At 39.3% G+C, this 23,686-nt stretch overlaps 1 protein-coding gene and 1 long non-coding RNA gene across 2 annotated transcripts in view; one reads left to right on the plus strand and one right to left on the minus strand.

The window, feature by feature from the left end:
• Positions 1-23,686, plus strand: part of LOC134224567 (homeobox protein aristaless-like) — a 193,822-nt gene that overhangs the window by 134,103 nt on the left and 36,033 nt on the right. The gene's annotated exons all lie outside the window — the stretch shown is intronic.
• On the minus strand, positions 14,999-15,765 carry LOC134226674 (uncharacterized). Its single transcript, XR_009983536.1, has 3 exons — positions 15,693-15,765; positions 15,235-15,600; positions 14,999-15,179 (listed from the first exon to the last, which is right to left on the minus strand). It is a non-coding gene; the product is annotated as an uncharacterized LOC134226674 (long non-coding RNA).

Consider the following 23,686-nt stretch of genomic DNA (forward strand, 5'->3'; position numbering starts at 1 on the left):
TCGCCTCCACCGGCCGCGGATGAGCCACTTTTGCTTTTTCTCACACCGGCTCTGGGCTCTCACGACGTTGGCACTGCTGCTACGTTCGTTTGGGCGCTTTCGTCTGTCGTGAAGTGCTTTTCTAGATCAAACCGGGCCGGCTGGCGGCAGGTATCATCTGCACCACTGCGTTGTGGAATTGGGGGGTTCCTCCATCGTGGTGGCCCGGTCGACGCGGTCGAAGGAATATTTCGGAGATGTCCAGTGCTTGAAATTCCTACCATTGAGCAGAGTAACATGTTTATCAACCGTGATTGCTTTCTCCCTGTGGGATAGTGGTGTAGTGTAGGAATAGCTGGATTCAATGTTTTGCTTGTCTGGCTCTCTGGAATCTCAACAAGATTCGGTTACCCAGCGGCTTTCATGAACCGCGTGAACTCAGAATCGTAGCAAAGGTTTTTTTTTCGTTTGTGATTTTAACTTTTTGAGTGCTGCAACCGGTTAGTCTCTGATCAATTGATCAATTTACTTAATAAGGAATTAAAAAAGATAATACTACTGATCTGACTCCAACCAGTCGAGGAATGAAAATCTTAATAATAAAGAAATACGACTGTTTTTCGTTTATCTCTATTACTGTTCAAAATTTGCATTTATGATGGAACTATCCATTAGAGTGGGGCGCAGTTGTATGGAAAAACGCAAACTTCGTCCGATCAAGTGAGATCAAGGTTTTTCTGAATCGTTTTGGGACCCCAATCAACTATGCAAAATATGGGCTCGATTGGTTGCGACCTCGCATGCCGCATCGCGTTTTAAATTTACATGGAATTTAGTATGGAAAAACGTACTTTTTAACATTTTTGCTCTTAGCGGCTTCAATTTATCATCAATCACGTGACTCCATACGTTAGCATATAGCCTGGAAAATGCCGAAAGACTTTGCCGAAGAAGGTACGTAGCTGGAAGGTCTACAAAAAATGTTATTACATTTCGAAAATTGATTGTTTAAACCATATGCAAGAAATCAATGTTTCTGCCAGCACTACCGGACAACCCGCAATTGTCAGAGGGCAAGGCCCATTTTCCTTCTAGTTGAAATTTTTACTTTGTGAAATCATTCCTAATATCTCCCATTAGCTCAAAAGTCCTATAAAATCAATCATTTTGAAATAACACTCAGTTAAATTATTGCTCCACGTAGTTCGGCAGTGTTGGCAGAATAAATAATTTTTTGCATATGGTTTGAACACTCAATCTTTGAAGCGTTATAACTTTTTTCGTGGACGTTCCAGCATCGTGCCTTCTTCAGCAAAGTTTTTCGGCATCCTTTGGGTTATACTTTAACGTATTGTGCCACTTGGTTTACGATGAACTGACACCTCTAGTAGTAGAAATGCAAAAATAGACGTTCTCCCATACTAATTTCCATACAAACTTCAAACGCGATGCGGAAAGCGAGGAAGCAACCAATCGGTCCCAAATTCTGCACAGTTGTTTAGGATCCAGAATGGCTTCGAAAAACCATTGATTTGAAAAAATGACCATGACGCCCCACTCTACTATCCATAGATAACATAAAGCTTGTAAGGGAGTCGTTCCAAGCTTTGCTTTCATACAAAAAAAATTGCGTTACATAATTTATTAATAGCCCCAAAAATCATAAAAAAGCCAAATCTAAACTGCGTAAATTTTTCTTATTATTCATAGTTTTTAGTTAAACATTCAATTAAAAGTTAAACAAATTAGAACATAAAAATATATTTCTGTCTGTCTGACCCTTATAGACTAGGAAACTACTGAACCGATCGGCATGAAAATTTGTATGCAGTATGGTTTTCGGGCCGGGGAAGGTTCTTAAGGTTTTTCGTTTGGAAAGAGGAGTTCCCATACAAATGTAACACCAATTTCTTCATAACTCGAGAATTAACCAAGCAAATAGAACCAAATTTGTGGAGGTTTTGGAAGGAACGATATGTTTCTGTGATGATGTTCGAAACCCCTCCCTCTTCTGGAAACGGGGGCTCCCATACAAATGAAGCCTAAATTTCTGCATAAGTCAAGAACTAATCAGAGAATAAATGAACCGTTTGTTTGAGAAACTGCATATGTAACATTTTTGACCAAAATGAGATTTTTATATATTCTGAATCCTCGTCCAAAAATACGTATTCTGCAAAAAAAAAACAAAAAAAAAATTTGTTCAGGAATGTATGAAATTATTGTTTGTTTGAGAAACTACATATGTCCACCCACCTTGAAGAGCAATTGTGAAGTACTGCTTACAGTTTTTGCACCAGAAGCACCCCAGGGTGTTGAGTTTTGCCAAAAACTATTGATCTGTATCGAAGAAATCGAAAGATTCGGTGCCAATTTTTGTTCATAAACAGTTTTTTTGTTGTTTTCTCGAAATTGTGAAAAATGGACTTATGCAGTTTCTCAAACAAATGATTCAAATCTACTTAAGGCGAAACGAAGTTCGTCGGGTCTGCTAGTTATTAATAAATAGATACTTTTCTGTAAATATTTCAATTCCGGTTATATGGTGTGTTTTTTGGAAATATATTTGTATGACCTAGTTCTTGAAACACTGCTACAAAAAGATTTTAATTTTGACTTATATGTATTGTTCTTCAAATTCCAACAATTTGGAAATTAGCTCTTAGAAAATATCCAAGAGCATTGACCATTAGCATAACAGAAGAAATTGTTGCACCCCTTCACAACCGGGCGGTAGCGAACAATGCTTCCTAAATTAAGGTTGAGCACAGCCCGGCGGAATGACTTAATGCTAAACAAACACTACTTACCGTGAACATCTTTCTTCCACAAATTAATCCACTTTTTCATTTTGATACTTGATGAGAACAAAACCATTCGTTCAGTTCGGCGTTGCGTTGGGAGGGAATGTAACTTTTTTTCCCGCTTTTCGAACACCTTCATCACTTCTTGGCTTATAGTTGGCCCGGTGGAGCACGATTCCGATGAAAAGATCCCAAGCCAAGAAAAGAAGGTGCTCTTTTGTCTGCATTGTAAACACGCTGACTCCTTTTCCGAGAGCCGGTTGTGTGATGTCGAGTCGAGTGCATCCCTCTTGTCCGCTGATTAACGTTTTCGAAATCCGTCAGTGTTTATTTTCCAAGTGCATTTCGATATTTTTCACCTCTCTTCGTTGAATCGGAGAAGAAAAGAACATCGTCGCAGGCGAGAGGGCGAAAAATGCACACCTCATTGCTGCCACTTCTCTCTTACGGCGAACCGAAACGGTGCAACTTCTTGACTTGTGCGCGCTAACAACGCGTTGATCGTTTGATATCCTGTCTCCTTGTGAGCTCAACACCCCCTTCTTGGTAGGCACAGCTTTTACTAGAGTTGTGCGGATCATGCCTTCGTAAAATCCAAAGTGATAAAAACTAGTTATCATGAGGAGAATACATCCAAGACATCAATATAGGGCACTGATGGTAGCTTGACAGGCACTCACCATATCCGCTATTCGTTGGGATTACTGTACTTAATTCGCGTTTCTGCTGATGCCCATTTCTGTCCGGAGGATCGTTTTTGAAGCTAACACAAGTCAGAAACCCAGTGCCGTTGCGATACAAGAGGTTACCTCCGCGCACCATGGTGTGTATTGTTGTTGTTTTTTTTTAACAAAGTCGAACCAGCCAAGCAAATCCGACCTCGCGAAGTGGGATAGAACGGAACACGAGGTGTGTGCAATGATCCTAAATATGCAAAATCATCAAATGGCGGGATATGTATAATTATAATTGAATGAATTACTAGTCATCGGCTTTGTTCGTCTCATTATACGCAGTGTGATGAGCAGAAACGGACAGCCAAAGAAACTGTTATAATGCAAACAAGTTAGTTAACACATGTTTACACGCTCTGAGCAATGTAATTTGGTTGAGTTTCGCCTTCTTTTTAACACAATGTGGTGGAAGCGGCACGGCTTCTTGTGTCAAGATGATACTTTGACGACGTTGCACCTAGGCGCAGTAGGCTGGTTGAAAAGCCTACTCGAGTTCATTGCAACAGATGCTTTTCTCAGGTTGACTTAATCAGGTTGTATTTATTATTGTCGTAGCTTACGAAATTTCATCGCTCAAATTATTCTTTTATTTAATATTATATATCTAATTAGGTCATTAGTTTTTGATCTTGAAAAATGATCAGAAATTCCTGGCCTGCAGTTTTGTAGTACACTGTATGAATAAAGAACCTAATGTTTTGCATCTCACTCCCACTTTCCTACGTTTTTAAAAAATGACGAGCACACCCACCCAACAAAGGCATTGTTGAGTGCTCAACGTTAGGTAAAATCGTGTTTATCAAAGTCAAATAAATTTTAACTAAACGTAGGTAAATTTCTTACCAACAGTAGATAATTTTTTCTTAATGAATTATTGGCAGTGGCTGATTTTCTACTCGCCGCCGTCACATCCAGGCGCTATAGTATATGCGCAAAACAGCCAGCAAGAGTTAACCGCCAGAAATTTGTATGGCGAAAGTCATCTAACGCGGGTTTTCTCAAAATAAGAAACTTTTCATGAAAAACTATTTGGTACCGATTATGCAGGAAGGTGTCCGCTACCATGCCTACCAAATATTTTTTTGATGAAAGTGCTTATTTTTGAGAAATCGAGCCTTAGATGCTATTCGCCATACTGATTTCAGAAAGTTAACTCCTAGTGTGCCGCTGTAAGCACGCTCAAAGCAGGCGATTCATTTTAACTAAATTTCGCATAATCTACTTAAAAATTTCTCAAATTTTCCCACTCTGATAATGAGTTGAGTTTAAGTACCTAAAATTAGATATTTTTTGACTCGACGTTTGAGAATGATTTTGCATGCCAAGCATTCAATATTATGTCAGGACTCAACAATTCTTAACCCTCTCCTTCCCACGGCTTTTTTCAAAGATTTCAATAGGAAGGAATCATCTTAGAGGAAAACGGTAGGAAAAAGTTATTTGGTATAGCTAAAAATAGTGTAAAACGGAAAAAAAGTTTTTGATTGTAAATCAATAGCTACTTGATTGTTTTCAAAAGTTACATAATTTTTACGCAAAATTGATTACATAAGCTATTCAATGCGACAATAAAGATGCGCTAAATATTTATTTTTGTTGTTAAAACAATTCGATGAAAGTTGAAAGGTGAAAAATGAGCTACCATGGGAAAGAAAGGGTTAAAGAAACTAGTATTCAATGGGTAACTGTTCAATTCTAGTTTCGTGGAATCCATTGCATTTGTTCATAACAGCTGTTATTTTCATATAGTCATGTAGATAAACTATCCTAATGTAATAATACAGATATACCCCAGACAAACAGACATAACACATTGAACATCCACTCATCAAATTCATCGTCGTTTAAACACTAACGACATCTGTTGATTTCAGTTAGTGGGGCAAATCACGAACCAGATGGCGGTAGTGAGCAAACGTCAAACTAGAGCAAAACCAACTAATGATTATTTGAATTGACCAGTAAAGCAGTGAACGATGGAAATTTGACGAGTGTTTTGTCTGTTTGTCTGTGGATATACCTTTTGTTGGTGTATACAATAGGATTTAATCTAAGCATTGTCGCAACATAGACTCAAGGATTGTTTGTAGAGAGAAGTGTTGAACATTAACACAACTTTTTCGATTAAAAACGCATATTGAAAATTTTAAAATAACTCGCTCTCGTTTGATTGCATTACAATTAAAACAGGCATTTTCGACGTTTTGCAATAGTCTCGAAACCCAATAAAAGAAACATTTTTTGCCAAACTCATCCCTAAGCTCTGGAGGAACGTTCTGCTATAGATGAATTTCGCGCCAACTCGACCAGCGGTTGGCAGCACCATCTCAGAATCGAATGAAACTTGGAGGGCATAAAGATATGGTATTTCTAAGCCACTCTGCATACTTAGTTTTTCAAAAATTGTCAAGAGTAACATTTGATGAGAGCCTATTTTTTTTTCATTGTTTTTTTTTAAATCGATTTAACTCTAAAATTAATCACAAAAAAAAGTGTTGTATGGCGGTCTGTCGTGAAATTCTTTTGAAAGTTTTTTGAAAAAATATCCAAAAAATAAAAAAACCGATTTCTACACTGAAAAAAAAAGTTTAAAAAATTAAAATCGATATTAAAAAAAAACCTCGTCTCAGAAATCGATGAATTTTTTTCTGCAGATAGGTAATTTAATTGTCTAACTTTTCAGGAAATAATGTTCCTGTGACATATTTAAGGAAAAAAAGTTTTTCTAACAAAAACTTTATTCATGGCCATATTGAGTGAAAATTTATCAGCGTGTTTTATGCCTACAGCGCCAATTATAGGTTCAGCAGCCAACCATCAACCAACGACACATTTTGGACGTATTAAAATTTTTTTAGTAAGCAATTTATCATAATCTAACTTTTTTTTGTTTCTCCTTGTGGGGTATTTTTTTTTATCACTGCGACCATTTTTTTTATCTATTGTAATATATTCCCCTTTTTTTCTAGCTATGTCACTATGGCGTATCGCTATTGGGAGTGATCGCCATTGTTTGACTAACAGCCCCTCCCCAACACGGCTCAGCTTTTCGAATGAAATGCACCACCGAATTGGGATTTGTTCTACCAAGCTTATCGACTCGAACAATGACCTGTAATGAGACCTGTATAAGTGCTTAGGTCTCTTTTAGATAATTCTAAGATGTTGCGAGTCATGAAAACATTTGGAGTGATAAAGCGTTTCGATTGCCTGGCATTAGTTGCGTTCCTAAAATTGGTTTCTATTTTCATAGATTCCCATACCTTCAGCTCCATACGAAGAGAAGAAGTTGGTAAGCTGCAAAAAGGTTCCGGTCCTGTACCGATTTGATGATCCGAGTCTCGCCAGCATATCGGCTTTTTCGTTACCATCTATTCCACAGTGTCCTGGAGCCCAATATAGATTGACTTTGTTCCGACAAGACAATTTTTAGAGGGACTGAATGCATTCCCAAACTTGATTTGAAGTGCATGTTGCCGACTTTAGAGTAGAGCATTCAAAGCTGCTTGGCTGTCGGACATTATGCAAATATTTGAGTGTCTGTAGTTCCTACGCAAACATATTACAGAACACTCTAGAATTGCGTGAACTTCCGTTTGGAATACGGATGACCAACTGCCCATGGGAATCGATATGTCTATCCCAGGGCCAGAAACTCCTGCTCCCACTTAGTTGTTCAATTTTGAACCATCAGTATAAAACGTAATTGATCCTGAACGAAGTGTTGGTCCTCCATTCAACCATGTATTGCGCCCAGGATCAATTACTTTGAACAGTCTATTGAAATTGTACTTTTTCTCCATCCAGTCCTCATTGCTTATTACTAGGGAGTTTATACTGAAGTTTTTTTAAGAATGCTAAGATGACCCTTAGGGTCACCTCCTAAGAGGTTTTCGGATCTTCTGATTCTCAAGGCAATCTTTTCAGCTTCTAATTGTACAATTTGATGCAGAGGAAGCATGTACAGTAAAGCATTTAGTGCACTCGATGGTGTACTGCTCATTGCACCTAATCTAACATTAATGTGGACCAACATTTGAAAAAGGCGTATATTTTCCTAGATTTCTTATAACAAATTACCAAATTTACAAAATTGTGATGTTTGATGGACTATTGTAAATTTGTCTAAACTGTAAAATCTGAAACATGAAAGAGCGTTTCGATCACCGAGAAAATTAATCAATGGATGTAAAGATTAAAATTGGTTGAGCAAAAAAAAAGTTGTAGCTCGATTTTTGTTATCAGATAAACATTTTGACGGATAAACGTACATTCAAAAACACACTTCCACAAATACGCATTCCTTCACATTGCTGGTGCATATCTTCTTCTTCTTCTTATTGGCATTACATCCCCACACTGGGGGACAGAGCCGCCTCGCAGCTTAGTGTTCATTAAGCACTTCCACAGTTATTAACTGCGAGGTTTCTAAGCCAAGTTACCATTTTTGCATTCGTATATCATGAGGCTAACACGATGATACTTTTATGCCCAGGGAAGTCGAGACAATTTCCAATCCGAAAATTGCCTAGACCGGCACCAGGAATCGAACCCAGCCATCCTCAGCATGGTCTTGCTTTGTAGCTGAGCGTCTTACAGCACGGCTAAGGAGGGCCGTGCATATATACCAGCGAATTTATTTTTTCAATAATTGATGCCGATACACCATTCAGTTTTCTGAGCGAGTGCAATTTGGATTTCCAATATTTGCACAACATTTCTGGAATTTATTTTCAGTTGATTTATCCTTTTTGAGACTCTTTAAACTATATAGTTTATATACGGTAGACCTCTCCATGTTTTCAAAAAGTATCAAAAATTCAACCGGTCAGCCCAGAATCACAATTCTCTTGGTAAATTAAGACTCCTGTCAAATTTTCAGCTAATTCGGATAAAATTTCGAAGTGGCTCAAGTCGATTTAGTGTTTTTGGAGTATTTACAATTTTGAAAAACATCTAACAAGAGATAAAAACGCCTAAAACTATTGCAACAACCACTCTACGAAAGCTTCTGGTATGCTCTACAGGTCTTGTGAACATTGCAATTCGTTCCCTTCACGTGTTGACCATGTTAAACTGATTTTCGAGTGCAATTTGGATTTCCAATATTTGCACAACATTTTTGGAATTTATTGACACATGATTTATCCATTTTGAATTTTAAACGTAATAAAACTTAACAACTGATATATTCTCATTGACAAAAGTCTTTTCATAGCGAGACTTATTAAACTATAGTTAGTTTATGTACAGGTACTAATGGACAGTCAGCAGCAATGAATAAACAAGACTTTTTCAAATTATGCACCGTACGACATCTTCAGGCAATTCAACGGTTATTTAATTCAATAAAAAAAAGGTTAAAGTACCAAGTATTATAAAGTAACCTTAATAATAATTAATATATTTTTGTGAACCCAATTGTTTTTTAGTTACTTCGATACATAAAGTCAAAGAAAATATAAACCCTTTTCAAATGTTGGTCCACATTAATGTTAGATTATGCTAAATTGCTTCCTAATCAAATTTTTATACGTCCAAAATGTGTCGTTGGTTGATAGTAGCTGAACACGCTGATAAATTTTCACTCAATATGGACATGACAGAAGTTTTTGTTAGAAATTTTTTTTTTCCTGAAATATGACATTTATATAAATTTCTAGCTAGAAAAATAAAAATAAAAAGAAAATAAAAAATAAATGTTGATAACAGTGCTTCCGAAGTAATGTACGGACAATTAGACAAACAGACGGCGCAAGTTAAACTAAACATACGACGACAAACAACAAATATATTTTCCCCTTCAAAAAGACACAATCCTCGTGTCGAAACGTCGGGTAAATAAACAACTCGTTGTAATAATTGCAAGACTGAGTAGCCGTTCAATAAATAAAAAATTAAAACGTACGGTCGATCCACAATCAGTAAATTATTCGTTTGGTATTGAAACACCTAAGCAGTATTCTGCATATGAGTTCGGGCCCATTCACAAATTACATAACGCTGATGGGGGTGGGAGGGTGTCTGTCCGAGCGTTACGGCCCATACAAATTTTTGAACCCTTCCATACAACAAACGTTACGAGGGTTAGTGAATGAACCCTTCTTGGTATTATTTTTTGGTATTTTATCTCTTATGCAAGGTTAGTTCATACCAATTTCTGTTATCGAGGTCGTCGCTCCTGCTTGGGAAGGCTAGTTCATAACAGAGTATGGTATCAATAACAGAATGAGGTACTATTGAGTTAATTTCTTCTACTCGGGCAGTTGAGAGAGATAACTGTCCACGCTGATCCCGTCGAATGCAACAACAATATATGATGCTAAGGCTCGATACACCAACGTAGTGTTTTTCAATGTCAAAAAGGCGCAGGTGTACAACAAGAAAAGGCGGTAGCGCAGCGTCACCCATTCGATGCATACCTGCGTTATTCTAACTCTAGGTGCACGTGGCGTTAAATAGAAACTGCGTGGGCATCGAGACAAAGTTGAACTCATATGTATACGAATCTGTGTCAAAAGGTCGAAGGTCAAAAGGTCGAAGGTCATAAGGTCGAAGGACAAAAGGTCGAAAGGTCAAAAGGTCGAAAGGTCATAAGGTCGAAAGGACAAAAGGTCGAAAGGACTAAATGTCGAAAGGACAAAAGGTCGAAAGGACAAAAGATCGAAAGGACAAAAGATCAAAAGGACAAAAGGTCGAAAGGACAAATGGTCGAAAGGACAAATGGTCGAAAGGACAAATGGTTGAAAGGACAAAAGGTCGAAAGGATAAAAGGCCGAAAGGATAGAAGGTCGAAAGGATAAAAGTTCGAAAGAATAAAAGGTCGAAAACAAAAGACCGAAAGGATAAAATGTCGAAAAGTCAAAAAATTCAAGAGATAAAGGTCGAAACTCAAAAAATTGAAAGTAAAAGTAGTCAAAATGACAAAATGTCGAAGGAAACGAGGGTCGAAAAAATAACAGAAGGTTGAATGAAAAACAGGTAAAAAAAATATTGTAATTTCCCGTCTGAAGGCGGTCTTGGGCGTTAGAGGGTTACTAGTTGACTTAAAAATGAAACACAAACATTCACAAATCACGTAAGCGAAGTTAAGCGAAGTTTGACGATCTATACCAAATTTTCAGATGTTTCTTACAAAAAGTCAGACATAGGGGAATCGGGAGGGAGGGTTGAAAATTCCCTTTGTACATTAGTGCATAGTTACTTAAAAACAAATTTTGTGAACAAAAACGTATCATCTGTTGAGCACATAAAAATAAAATTACTGTCATTAGAAGATGGTATGTTAAGCTGAAATTATATATTTTGAATCATCATTTTGATGAAAATGAGTGAAGAACTATTTTCATGAATTACAATTGAAGTTAATAAAGCCTAGCAATACTTTGATAAAAATAAGAATACCCTATGTTTCAACAAAAAGAAATGTTTTCAAGTGTTGGTATTTCATATGCGGTAGAAAAATGCGAAACTCGAAGGAAAGGTTATGAATAAAAGAATGAAAAGAATCAACAATGAAAATAGGATTAATCACAAATAAATATTAATGTGCGAAACTCGAATGACAAGCCTTTGATTTTGGCATTTCGCCACACTACTCCAAATAGGGAAATGAGCTTTAAGGGACCGGTAGAAAAATAGAATAGATTGGCACACCCTATGTTGTAAAGTTGAAGGCCTTTCTCCCTTGGCATTTACTGAGTCAGCAACACAGCAACGGTCAACAATATTCGCGCACTTTACCGGACGTTTAATGTCAGATCATGTAGGAGACTCGTCCCTTAAACTGCCTTCCTTAATCTTGTTGGCTCGATTGGCTAAAGCTTAATCAAATTTCATGCTGAAGTCCAGAAGTGGAAATTGATCGCACTTCAGGCGCTCGAAAGAGAATAAATTATTTAAAACTTATTCGGTAGCATAATTGCTGATGATGAGAAACTTTAGGTTCGCAATGGGTGAGGAAACCATGATCGAACCATTTTTGGTGAAGTGCAGCGGGAAAAGACAAATTGGAAGAAGACAGGAAGCCTTCCAGCTCGTTCGCCTCCGGGGGTGAGACTTACCTGAAGACGCAGCCCTTTTTCTTCTTGAGATAACAGACGAAGGCTGTTATAGTGCCAGTGTCATGGACTAGGGTATCACGGAAGAAATCCCGTAATTTGTTCTGGGACCTTATTGTGGGCACCAATAGGAGTTGAGAGCTCCACCAAAGGTACTGCCCCAAAGTGCGAGAAACGTGTGTATCCGGCACGAATGCGAGAGACGATTTTCTGTTTATAGTTAGGTAGGTTGCTGCATGACTTTGTAGACCGCTTGATATTCCTTAACTGCATATTGTTGGATTGATTCCTCCAGTCCTGGCTGATCACCTTTTTGATACACATTTTGTCAACATCGGGAGACTGAGGAAGTAAAATTCGGTGTCTTTGTGCATCTCGACTTAACAGCCTTTTCGTATGATAGTTTACATGGTTTGCGAAATGGTTTTCACGAAACGAGACGACTTTATTACTGGCCTTGATGTGCAGTTCTAGCCAGTAGGTGAACCGTCACGTTGTCCGGCACTCCATAGTGTCCCGAGTTCCAAACAAAGGTCGTAGACTTGTGCAAGTTGGCAATAGTACTTTGAATCAGTTTGTTGGAGACGGGTAAATTTCTCCTAGAGACTCCTATTCTAACTCCCATAGTAGAGACCGAACCATCTGTGTTCATATCCAGCGTAACCTGCACCAAGCATCTCAAATTTTTGGGCTTTCTTGTTGTCTCCTTTCCTAAAACGTCTCGCGATAGAGCCATTGACTTTGGCTTCGAAGGAGTGTCAGCTTCTCGCTTCATGCCAGTAATGGGGAGATCGACATCGGTCACCTTGCATAAAGAGAGAAACGATGTATTCTCCGGGGGTTTCAGAAGCAAAATAGACGGCCTTACGGTAGATGGCCCCCTGCACACGGTGACGAAATGGAGGAATACCTGCTTCGGAGCAGGCAAATTTGGCAGATGTAGAGGAGAGCACTCCAGAAGCAATCCATACGTACTGATTTAAAGTCGGACCAGAACCTCGTCCAAATTCTACTGGGCTAGGTAGGCAAGTCCCAGTCCATAGAGTAACCTACTATAGATGATGGCTTGCCCTACCCGGAGACGTAGATTTGCCAAGGTTAACCTGGGTTTTCACCGGGTTAACCTTGGCAAATTTTGATTAACCAGAAGTGAGGAAAAAACGTGAGTCCCCGGTCGAACAATACAACTAGGACTTCAATAATCTTTCGAATGGGAATGGATTGTACTGACAGCTTGATGCTAGCACCTGATAACTGGTACCAATCCCTGCCGACATGCTTCGAACATTTGCACAAGCGGGGTCTCACCGTAAATATCCGGCGCCTCACCGTATTGAAAGGCGCCATATTCGCCGAATTGAGTCATTTGTATATAATGGTTTTGCGTGCTTTCTGTCAAAAGTTCGGTTTTTTTGGAACTACAATTTGTTACAACTAAGTGATCAAAATGTAATTACATTGTAAAACAATCAATAATGCTTTGTGATTCTGTAGATGGTTCAAATTAATAATTGAATTAAATGATATAAAAAATGAGGTTCTACCAAAGTCTGTCAAATCTACGACACAAGATTAAAAATTATTAGGTTTTGTGTCCGCCGAGAAAACATTTCTTTTAATGAGTACGGATCTTCCGAGCACAAGCAGTTTTAGGCATCCAGCTATGTAGTTAATAAAAGAAACCATCCTACTGATGTTCTCTTCAAATTTCACTGACCTATCCAACTATCGCGTCCAACTGTGTTAACGATGATGAAGCTAGATTTTACGCGCCACACCGCGGATAACATGTGACTGCCGATTGTAGCAAGCTTACCTACCTATGAACCATTCATCATTGTAAGCCACAGAAAATGTTCGCCTCGATGAGTTGGTCTCCACATTATAGTTCTTTATTATGTGCCGGCTTCATTCATTATGCCTGGATCCAGCTCAGACATGCCAAAGTTTGGTAACTCGAGCAGAAACGACTGAGGACGGAGATGTGGTATTGAAGGGAGAGGATGTTTGAGTTTTCTTTAATTTATTACAATAACAAAAAACGATAATATTTGTTCAAACATCAAAGACCGTCAAGCTGATGTTGTGGAAAAGTACCAAGCTGGCAATTTTTGTGTGACTTGAGAAGTGCGTACCACAGTTTGTGGTGGGAAAACTTTTTAATTATCAGAGGGCAAACTTGGGAGTAACTGCGATAAAAGGGTTATGAAAGCATCTCGATTCCTAATTGCTGATGAGCAATACAGTACCATTATTTTATTTTCTTTTTGCGGTATTTTTACGTGCAACGAAAAAGATTGAATTACACGCAAATAGAAAATACGTGCATATTATCAAAATAATTATTATATTTTTTAAACCAGGTCAATTAAAGAATTCATAAAAATATAATATCTATTGGAAAGAATGGCTCTCAACTAACTCTGAACTACCATCTTTGTTCACAGCATTTTAAACCTTAAGTGACAATAAAATACCAAAGTTTCATAGACAGCACATTGGACTGCATACGGCAAAGTTAACCACAACTGGAATGTCAACACATAATTTATTAGACCACTTTCGGAAGTGTTCTCTGAAAGTTATCTCTTTAGGTTACGTACTCTACTGAAGGTGAATGATTTCAAACTTTCCTTCGTTTATGCGAATGGATATTTACTGTTCTTTCTCTGCTTGCTGCCGACATTACACAGCACTTAGGCCTCTCAGCTTGCCACTTCTTTGGACACTTCTAATTAATCAACTCCGAGTGGATAATACGATAACCATCTCTAGTATATATATATTTTTTGTGGCTTAAAAGAATATTGAGCAGTTCCAAAGCATCATGGATAAAGATTAAGATGCCTTTCTAGAACTTTGGAATGAATATCATTCTTCCTAATCTCCTTTATCTCTAACAAGGAGATTAGAAAGATATTTTTTATATTCCAAAATATTCTTTATCTTTCATTATCTTTTATTATCCACAAAAAGGTCTACAAAAAAATTGTAGCAATAAGTATTAACCGAAAACGCTTTGAAAAAAAATCAATAAAATGAGATTTGTTGACATTTTGGGGATAGCTCACTAATAATGGACGTTGATTATTATATCAATTATTTCTTAAATTAATATAAAGTCAACGTCCATTATTAGTGAGATATTGCTGTTTTTTTTATTAAACACTAGCAGCCCCGTCGAACTACGTCTCGACAAAAATAGATTATTTCCTAAATGTTTGTTTAATTTGTATGGGAACCCCCTTCTTTAGAGCGGGAAAGGGTTACGCCAAATTTGGTTCCATTTGCATGATTAGTTCTTGAGTTATGCAGAAATTTGTGGTTCATTAGTATGGGATCCCTCCCTTCCAGGAGAGGGTCTCGAATTAAATAAGTTAAATTTATTAAAGAAGTTAAATAAATGTAACGAACTCAGCCTCTCAGCCTTTTATTTATGTATTTGCCGTCAATCAAATATAGATCAATTATACTTAGTACAATAAATACTTATTATCCAGTTATGCAGAGTATGCAACTGCAATGCTTCATTGATCGATTTTCTCCTGATGATCAACGTGAGCAGCATGATTCCACTCATTCATTTATCATCCTCCTTTATTCTACGAAACATAAATGTGGTAAGAAAATCGATTTAAAACCTTTATGTATATTTACATCATTGCCGTTGTTTTACTAATTAGATTAGCGACAACGTTTCGCTGCGTTGAATAGTCTGCCGATGTGATGAGCACATAATGCCCATAAATATCAATTAGATTCAGGCAAACGAAGTCGCCAGCAGTAGATCGAAAGACTAAACCATGTTTCACGCATCATAAGGCACACCCAATTCCACTTGACTTTATACCGGGGTGGGATCCGGTCGCATCGTTCTTCCTTGTGCCAAATGCCACAACAACCCCCTTTGAAAGAGAGCAGAAGGGGTGCACTACCGTTACGACCGACTTTGTCAGCCAGCAAACATTAGGGTTCTCTGCTGCTACTGCTGGTGGTGATAAATTATCGATGAACTTTGTTGTGCTGAAATTAAATATAATATTTGGTTTTATTGCAAATTATAGCAAAATGCAGTGGCGGCTGGCCGAACGTGGACGGAGTGTGTCGCAACCCACCCTATGTCACTATAATAGTCTCCTTCATAGCAGCCCGATTATTTGCTCATCCTCCGACTAGACTGCATCCAACGACTGACTGCTGGTCGGGATTAGCATAAGCAAGTGCGTGAATTTGTGAAAATATTTTAAATTTAATTATAGTCTCTGCGAGTTGTACTCGTGGCGAATACATACCGGGCAGAGCCAATGACGACAAACTGAGGACTAGTGATCAGATGTTCCCAACTATTTGATCCTATTTCCAATGACGAAATGGTATATTATATGTTTATGCTTGATTGAAGCGACATTTCATTCGAACGTGATCATTAACAGATCTCTTTTTTAAGAGTTTTGAATTTAAAATTACTATGAATAAAAATAGTTTGGGAGCACCTTTTCAAGTGCAGGCTCAGCTAAATGCTTCTTCCTCAACCCAAAATCGTCATAAGGGGAAAGCCGACAAATTCTCGAAGGAATAGAATTTTAAAGCATTTTAATTAAATCATACTTCGCGCGCGCTGAAAGTCATGACTTTCTAATGGGGTAATTGAGTTAGTGCCCAGGCGTTTGTTTTGCTGTGTACGTTAGCTTCCTACCATCCAACCGAGATTGGGAAGCATTTTAATCGCTTTTGTGTTCATTTGGGCGCGGTTGTGCCTTGGTATGTACTTCCTTCAAGAGCTTGTGTACAGCAAGAGTGAATTGAATAATTGAATTACACTAATGTGTCCTGCTTTCGGGGTTTTGATTCACTGCTAAAGCGGAATAGCAGATTTTCCCATGTTCCCTTTTCGGATTGACCTTTTCGCAAACAGTAATCAGATGTGGAAAGCGATACGTAACGATGTTAGTTCCATATCAATCATGATCGAAAAGATTTCTCGGTGGGCGTAGACAGTGTAATGGAAGTCGTTGATCAGAGTCAATTTGCTGATTGAGTAATCGTTGTGGGATGGAAGCGGAGCCATGTATTAGAAGCAATTCAAGTCGATACAAAAAGTTTACCTCTTTTGGCTGCCTACCATCATTTAACTGAAACTTTACCATTTTCAGCTTCTTTGTATATTTTTATTTTATCATTGCTTGTGAACTTGTGAATCAAATTTAGTAAATTTTCAACTCGGCTACATAGTTGCACTTTAAAATGCATGCATATATGTAGTTTCTTGAACAAGCGACAATTTTTTGGTTTATTTTCAAACACATTTTTTTTGTCTTTGGCATGGGAAGACTCGGATACAGGGATACAGTTTTATAAAACGAAAATTTCAAAATTGTGGACCGTCACGAAATTATGTAAAATTTTGAACGTTGATAGCGCCTTTATCTTTCGATGAATTGACCACAATAAGTCGAATCCAAAAAGGAATTTGAGGAATAAGTTTAAGAAACCATTGGGAAATAAGTTTGGGATTTTAAGTGAACATTTAGAATTGTATCCAATAATTCTCATATTTTGAATTACGCCAGTTTTGTTCGAAACTAGTGACATAAGAAATCAAATTGTTCTATAATATTTGTGCATGATGACACTACATTCCTCAATACATCAAAATGTTTTATTTAGTTTACGTCGCTTGATCATGTCTTGTACATAACCCTTCTGATTTTTTTTCTGCCAGGATATATAGGTATTTTTGCATAAGGATTCAGAGTATATGAAAATCTCATTTCTATTTCGTATTTCCCAACCCTCTCTTGTATAGAATAGTGGTCCTGAAAAGGGGTCCGCGACGTTAGGCATAAGTACGTTAGGCATAAGGACATTAGGCATAAGTACGTTAGGCATAATGGACGTTTGGCATAATTCTGCCTTCTTTATGTCATAGGCTGTTCTTTGGGTCATTTTATGCCTAACGTCCATTATGCCTAACGTACATTATGCCTATCGTCTGTTACGCCTAACGTCCATTATGCCTAACGTACTTATGCCTAACGTCTTTATGCCTAACGTACTTATGCCTAACGGGGTATACCCCTGGAAAGAACCGATTAATTTCCAATAATGCGCCTTTCGAATCAATAACAGCAACAAAACTAAAGACAAAACCAATAGAGGATGCAATATTGGAATTTCATTTAAGAACCAAACATCACTAAAACCCCTCCGCCGAACTTGTATCACAAATCCTCATCTCACAAATTACCATAATGTCCGCATATCATATCTGGCTTGTTGTACGTGTACGAAAACCGTTTTTTTTCTGCAAATATGGCTGTGACCCTGAAAAGAGCCGTTTTTGTATACCATTCGACGTTGCTTGTGTTCTGCTGGAACTGGTGTACTTGGTGACGGCTTCGATTCGTTCAGACGGCGTACTTGACCAGCTTGTTCGGCAGCAGGAGGCGGCCGCAGGTGTGAATTATTGCACTGGTCAGCGTTGTGCTTGTGTTGTAGTGCGTCAGACGGGAGGTTTCGGCTGCGATGCACTCGAAGATGTCGTAAACTCCCTCTGTGGTTTCCGCTTCGGCTGTTGTCGGGCTTGACGATGTTCTTCTGGTCTTGCTAGGCCACCCCCGCTACCGTTGTTGTTACAGCCATCATCGTCGTCCTGCCTTGCCGCCGCCAGCTTGAGTGCCATGCCTCGATTCATTTCGCTCTGGTCCGTTCGGTTCGATGCGCGTGTAGTGAATGATTCACGATCGACAGACACTGCTTCTTTTATACACAAAGAAAATCTTGCGGTGGGTCGGTTATTCTGATGTCCGTGTTAGGGTTGCACGAACGGAATTGGTTGGATCTGAGATTTTTACTGACTTTAGTTCCAATAGTTTATCATAAATAATTTTGAGTTTCAATAAATTTGACAAATTGCTGAAGAATTTTAGATGATTCATATATAAATCTTTAAAATCCTTCGAAATATTAAGCCGCCATTACGTTCAAATCATACATGATTTCGTGACGGTCCTCAATTTTAGATTCTGATTTGACATCCAGTACCTTCGGGTAAGAGGGTAAGTTTGTCCAACGTCAAAAGATTCAGCTGCCGGTGGAAATTGAACCCACACTATTCCATTGAATACCAATACCATACCAGACGGCTTGCTTACTTTTAGTTAGTAGTAAGTAGTAGTAAAAACCCACATTTTTTGTGATCTTAGTTCTGATTGTGGATGCTTTTTATATAAAGGTTGGTGCATTATTCAATATGCATCGTCTGTAAAAGCCGTAAGGCAATTATAATGTGCTGCTTCAAATGAAAATCGTAAGCAGTATTTTAGCAACGAGTGCTCCAAATATGTCTCGCCATAGCTACTAATGAAAATTGTTAATTTAATATGAATAGTGTGATTGTTATCCGTTCATCAAATGTGCGAAAATAGGTAAGTCCATTCAGAAATCGCAAAAAAAGCAAAAAAAAATCTACTAAGGTGGCGTCTAAGATTCTTTGGCTTTGTTCCTGTCAGTCATTGGAAAAAAAAACGATTTTTCCGGTCCACCATTCTGTACAAAAGAAGATTAATCCGAGATGAATTTTCTACTTACTTGATACTTGAAGGGTTACAGCTCTTCGATGAACCTACGCCGAATGAAGTATTCTTCTCCACTGGACTCGATCCTGGGCCAATCGCTTCCAAATAATGCGACGCCGCCAGATACCGTTCTCCTGTTTACCGCCGAGTATTGTCCGCACCACCTTACGCTCAAACACTCCGAAAGCTCTCCGATCAGCCTCCTTTAACGTCCATGTTTCATGACCGTATAAAGCCTCCGGAAGAATAAGAGTAGTATACAACGCGAGTTTTGTTTTCGTTTGCAGACTACGGGACTTAAGCTGGTTACGTCCCAAGTAACATTTTAAGTTTAATAATGCTCTTGAAGAGCATAATTTACTCTAAAAGACTGTTATAAAACCAGGTTAAATCCAAAATGTTACTAGGGGTAGTCCGTAATAAGCCTCAATTTGCAGCTCCAATACGCATTTTCACCTCGTGGGTAACATCAGTATCGCACGTCACTTATGTTCCGAGATACACAAATTCTTCTACGACTTCAAATTTTTCACCAACTAGCTACCATTTCGCTACCACCACCACTAATGAACCCACGTTGATTGCCAGTGACCATGTACTTCGTTTTGCTGGTATTGAGAGTGAGCCCAATCCTCGCTGTCTCCCTCTTAAAAGGCACAAAAGCCTCTTCTACGGCATGGCGATCAATCCCGATAATATCGATATCGTCCGCAAATCCCACCAAATTTGCACACCAGCTCTCCTAATCGCTCCTTCGAGCGCTATACTGAACAGTAGATTCGAGAGTGCATCACCATGCTTTAATGCATCTAAGGTAACAAATGACGTCGATATTTCATCCGCAATCCTTACACTTGATTTCAATCCGTCCAACGTTAAACGAATCAGCCGTATCAGTTTCGTCGGAAAACCATGTTCTAGCTTAATTTGCCATATATCATATCAAGGATTTGTCTCAGGGTAAATATTTGAACCGTCGTTGATTGGCCCTCACGAAAACCTGCTTGGTATTCGCCGACGAAGGACTCTTCAATGAGTCCCAATCTGTTGAAAAGAATACGGGACATAATTTTGTACGCCGAGTTAAGGAGGGTTATTTCTCAGTAATTGGCGCACTCCAGTCTGTACCCTTTCTTAAAGAGAGGGTAAATGAGGCTGTTCAACCAGCTAGCAGGCATTTCCTCTCCTTCCCATATTTTTGACATAATATGGTGCAGAACTTCATAAAGCTGCTCACTTCCATCTTTCAGAAGTTCAGCCGGGAGCTGGTCCTTCCCCGCAGCCTTATTGTTTTTCAGCTCTTTAATAGCTTTTTTAATCTCATCTAGTGTAAGCGACTCCACAGCATGTCCATCGTTGCTAATATTTATTCTGTTCACCTATACACCGCCACTTCCACTATTCAACAAAGTCTCGAAGTGTTGCTTCCACCTGGCTGCTACTTCGGTTTTATCTGTCAGCCAATTCCCTTGTTGGTCGTTGCACATGATGGGAGATGGCGCTGTCTTTCTCCGTACGCCATTGCAGTCTCATAAAACCTCCGCATATCATTCTGCTCCATTTTTTCCTGCGCCTCGCTAATCACTTGTTCTTCATACTCTTCCTTCTTCCTGCGGTGGGTTCGTTTTTCTATTCGATCGGGTACCCGACACCAACATCCGGCTTCTGGCAACGTTCTTCTCGTCTGTCACTCTCTGACACTCCACATCGAATCAACCCGTCCTGGGTCACCTCTGTACAGCGCCTACCCCTTCTCATGCTGTTGTGCTCTCCGCTCCATGGATCGACTTCCATAGATTATTGATGTTGTCGCTAACGTTGATTGCACTTATCCGTTCGTCGAGCTTCTGGCGGTACTCAGCCGATACTCCTTCGCCGACAATCGCTGGATATTGTAACGCATCATTCGCTGTGATCTTCCCTTCGATACAGTTGACAACAGTTAACAACCGTGTTCGAATTTTACTAACAACGAGGTAGTGATCAGAGTCAATGTTCGAACCTCTGAATGTCCGCACATCGATAACATCCGAGAAATGGCTCCAATCCACGAGAACATGTCTATCTGGTTGCGAGTTTCACCATTTGGGTGTCTCCAGGTGTGCTTTCGGATATTCTTTCGTGCAAAGTAGGTGCTACTGATGGCCATCCCTCTAGCAGCAGCGAAATTTACTAGCCGTAGGCCGTTGTCATTGGTAGCGGAGTGAAGGCTCTCCCTACCAATTATGGGACGGAAAAAGTCCTCAACGCAGTTTTTGTCCCACGGCTACCCTCTAAGTAAGACGCCACAATTTGGAATAAATTTTCAGCATCGCCACTGGTGGCGCGGGGTCGCAACAGACGCCATTTTTGTAATAAACCCTTTCACATAGAATGCTGGTTCGTTGAAGTTGAATGATCTGCAGCAACCACGCCGCCGACGACCCCCACCAATGCAATGGTTTTTCGTTTAAAAAGGCTACCAGCGCATTCGTGCTGCTGGTAGCCTTTTTAGAAACGAATGCCCGCGCCTTGTCTTTGACACCACTTACTAGTTTTGGCCAATGCAATGGTAATCCGCCTTCTCTTGATACGTCTACTCACCGTTTGCTCAAAGTCAGCTCATGTGTTTCAATCGGGCAAAGTTCTGGTGAGTTAGAAGGGTCGAAAGTTTTTGACAAAAAAAAACTGCTGCGTATAGTGACGGAATTTTAAAACAGCGTCTTGCTTTCGTTACGCAGGAAGTACTTCTGTATATATTTACTTTTCTTTGTAGACTTGTAGAACTGGCACATCCTGAACAACGCACATGTCAAAGATCAGTTTATGACTCATATTTATCCAGAGCAAGTCACATTTGAGTTCGTGCAACCAAATCGGTTTGAATTGTGTTACTAGGGACTTTGTCACACTTGAAGTTGTCCTGCCAAGCCAAGAATGGTGAATTTGTCCTCATTCTACTGTCATGTTTCCTCAAGAATGGCAAGCGTGAGCAAAGTGACTCCAAAATTCTTGTGTATCCGCCTTCACATGTTCACCAGGACGTACCTTGGTTTCGATTCTACTTTCGATAGAACTTTCTAGCATACATTTGGGCCACTGGGACAATTTAAATGCCGTGCCTTCCGGACGTTTCGTCGTATTTTTTCCGGAAACAGTCGGAAACGGTTCCATTTTAATGTGTTCATATTTCTGACAGCTGTTAGCGTCTGACAACGTCTGATCTGGCATCCAGCGGCTGAAAATGAAACACCGCAATAACTAGTGATATTCGCCTCCTCTACGATATCTCGCGACGCCTGAGTGGAGCAGGAATTAATCGGAGAATACTACTGACAGACGTTTCAGGTCAGCTACTCATCGACCGAACTGATCTGCTGAAACGTTAGTTTCACAACTTCTCCAAGTTTTGACGGTAATCTGACAAAATCTCGGTATGAGCCGACAAGGGTGCGACGCATTACCCGTGTCAACTTCGAAGCCTTATCACTGCAGGAGATTGAATCAGCCATCTGATGCATAAAATTCAAGGCTTCCAGGATCGATCGCATATCAGTAAATGTGCTCAAGGCTGATACCATGCTTTCCAGATGAATGTTACATAAACTTCTGCAATATTTGGGGCACCACGACTTTTAATGGTCGACTTTTAAGGTCAAAAGGCGTTCCAGGAATAGACGCGTATCAAAATGACTAGGCCTGCTTTTGAAAGTTTACGAAACATATGGAGATTCAATAAGTTTGTCGACGCATCAAATTCCGAATATCCAACCCTAACATGTCATCTCTGTTCATCAACTAAATACCATTTATAATTCGCCTTTGGGGGACTTAAGACTGGATCTCGAATACTGAGCTTCATCTACAATCGAAAGCTGACATCAACAGACATTCGACATATGCAAGCAAGCTTTGGACTAATATCCGCTTCCGGTATGCTAACCAAGAAGCTGGTAGTGACGAAGACTTAGCAGTCGATAGGAATCTGACCTGGACCCATATCAAAGTGAGCAGTCCCCCAGGATAGAGATTTTTTTACGATGGCCTTATGTATCCCTAGGCGCACTGAGGACCCGTGCGTAAGTGAGTGAATGTGAGTTAGATAGGAGTACCGTAACTACCATCATCAGTACACAAAGGTTCTAATGTTATGAGTAAAATCGACTTCGTCGTTGCTGAAAGCAATAATGGATTTTTCTACCGATTTCCCGATTGGTGCTCTGTTTTTTAGTCACCTGATGCGCTGCCTTTTTTCATGCTTTATCATTTAATACAATCTGCGTCATCTCCGATTCTGTAAGCTTCTACCCTACAATCTACTCGACAACCAATGAAACAAGGAATAAAGAAAGACTCGGTTCAAGATACAGTCTTCCATTGAGTTCTCGAACATTGTGGCTACCGGGATCACCACAGGTCGATCCGGTCATACGTCACCAAATTGACGCCTGGAGTAGATCTGCAAACGAGATTGGAACAGCTTTTAACAGCCGTAAATAAAAAATAAAGGGAGATATTGAACAGTAGTCGATATGGCTAACGGACACGGACAG

This window comes from Armigeres subalbatus, chromosome 3 (genome assembly GCF_024139115.2).
Source record: "Armigeres subalbatus isolate Guangzhou_Male chromosome 3, GZ_Asu_2, whole genome shotgun sequence".
Lineage (NCBI taxonomy): Eukaryota > Metazoa > Arthropoda > Insecta > Diptera > Culicidae > Armigeres > Armigeres subalbatus.